We start from the raw sequence: 2,454 nt of genomic DNA, 5'->3' as shown, positions 1-2,454 counted from the left end.
CCTTTTTCTATCTCTCCTTGCACGCCTCCGAGGAACCACCAGCCGTGGAAGGAGCAGGAGCGCCCTGGTGGACGACGCCCCCTCTACATCCACCTGTGCTATCAAGCACATCCAGAAGCCATCTGTGGGACCTGCAACTACGGACCTTCCATGTCGGAGACACCCCTCCCAGACTCTTGTCTACTCTTGACTTTGTGCACAACCTAATAAACAGACATAGCCCACTATATACGGCCTCCACGCCTGTCTTTCCGGCCCGCACTCGCCCCACGACAACAGTTGGTGTCAGAAGTGGGATCGTCCGGAAGCATGGAGGCCGCAGTACAGAAGCTCGCAGAGACCCAGGAACAACTGGGGAAAATGATGGAACAATTTCTCAAAACCGCCGAGGATGATCGAGGCCAACTGCATGACGTATTGAAGGGTCAGGGGGCTGCCCAGGATCAAGCTATGGGAAAGCTCACCGACGTACTAGGCCAGCAAAGACCGGTCACTTCCCTCCCCTCTGTGGTCCTTCAAAAGTACGTCCCGGGAGAGAACCCGGACTTCTTTTTTACAAATTTTGAGCGGCTGGCCCAAGCTGCTGCCTGGCCCCCTGATCGATGGGGACATTATCTAGGACCCCTACTGACCGGTGAATTACAAGCAGCGTATCAACAGGCCAACGTACAAGGCCAAACACCTTATGCCGATATAAAAACTTGTATCCTGGAACGGCTTGGTATAGATGATGAGACTTACAGGGTGAGGCTCCGCCAAGCCAAAGAAGGACCACAAGAAACACCAAGGGCCCTCTCTTTTCCCATCCGGGACCTGACCGATCGATGGTTGCGACCTGCCTCCTCCACGAAAGAAGAAATCCTCTCCAAAATATATTTGGAACAATTCCTTGCTTCCCTACATCCCTCAACTCAAAAATGGGTTCGCCAACACGCCCGTCTCACCCTTGAGAGTGCGGTTGAAATTGCCAGCGCTTACAGCCGCGCCCAAGACTTTCAGAGGCCCAAAGAAGAGCATCCACATCGTTCTCAGCCACACACCGGGACCCGAACACCGAGACCTCCCCTACCCAAGAAGCCGGAACTACCCCCTTTGTTCCCATACCCGGTTGTACCACGGGCACCCCCACCCGGTCCCCAGTGCTATCACTGTGGAGGATATTAACACATTGCGCGAGTGTGTCCCCAGAAAGACGAACCAATGGAGGTGGGTCTCGCCAGGAATTACGTGTGCCTCCCCACAGATCCTAGCCCTTCTAGATTTCATTGCCCAGTACGGATTGAGGGACACCCGGTTCTAGCCCTTGCTGATACAGGCTGCAGACAAAGTGTACTCCGTCCACAAGAGCTACCAAACCCTGTGGGACCAGTGACCGGTACGGTAGCCATCCAGTGTGTACACGGAGACACAAAACTATACCCCACCGCCAGGGTACGTGTTCAACACCCGACTGATCAGGGTACTACGCTCACCGTTGGCCTCATTCCGTCCCTCCCGGAACAAGTGATACTGGGCAGTGATTACTCTGGACTACCTCGTCTTCTCCATGAGACCACCAACTCCCTGGAAAAGTGGTGGTTGGAGGCCCCGTTTCCACACGACCAACTAAGTCAAGAGGCTTCGGGCAAACCATACAAAACGAAAACCCAAAAGAAGAAAGAGAAAAGGAACCATGCCGCTGTCCTTCCCGTCAGAGTGGAAGAACACCCCTGGGAAACCGACAGGGAGTTCCGAGCCGCCCAACAGGAGGATCCTGTCCTCCAAGATGCCTGGAGTCGTGCTCTCGACCACGAAGACCCTTTACAAGTAGGTCCCTATTTCTTTAGAAAGAACGGCCTACTGTACAGGAAGGGAGGGGCACAACAACCACCCCAGCTGCTGATCCCGGGACCCTTCCAAGACAAGGTGTTGTTTCTCGCCCATAGCCACCTGCTGGGAGGCCACTTTAGCGACGAGAAGACAGGACAGGCTATCTTGGAGAAATTCTATTGGCCAGGGGTCTACCAGCAAATAAAACTGTACTGCCGTACCTGCCCGGTGTGCCAAAAGAATAGCCGGTATCGACCCCCGAGAGCGCCCTTACAGCCTCTACCCCTGATCGACATACCCTTCAGTAGAGTAGGGATGGACATTATAGGCTCTCTGTTGCCCTCCAGAACCGGTTGTCGATACGCTTTAGTACTGGTCGATTACGCCACCCGCTTCCCTGAAGCAGTACCCCTAAGACACCCTACAACTCAGAACATTGCTAAAGCCTTGATCTCGATTTTCTCTAGGGTAGGCTTCCCTAGGGAAATTTTGACTGACCAAGGGACCCCCTTCGTGTCCACCTTGATGAGGCAGGTGTGTTCACGACTCGGTATTAAGCAGATAAGGACAACCGCTTACCACCCCCAGACAGACGGGTTGGTGGAGCGCTACAACGCCACTCTAAAGACTACCTTAAAAAAACTG

The 2,454-nt window shown here is 54.0% G+C and overlaps 1 pseudogene; it reads left to right on the top strand.

Moving 5' to 3' along the window:
• Window positions 1-309: 309 nt before the first annotated feature.
• On the top strand, window positions 310-2,117 carry LOC147693058 (uncharacterized; annotated as a pseudogene).
• Window positions 2,118-2,454: the final 337 nt, after the last annotated feature.

The sequence above is a fragment of the Lissotriton vulgaris genome, chromosome 9 (genome assembly GCF_964263255.1).
Source record: "Lissotriton vulgaris chromosome 9, aLisVul1.2, whole genome shotgun sequence".
NCBI classification, from domain to species: domain Eukaryota; kingdom Metazoa; phylum Chordata; class Amphibia; order Caudata; family Salamandridae; genus Lissotriton; species Lissotriton vulgaris.
Note: the sequence above shows the minus strand (reverse complement) of the source record. Positions and strands in the feature narration are given on the sequence as shown.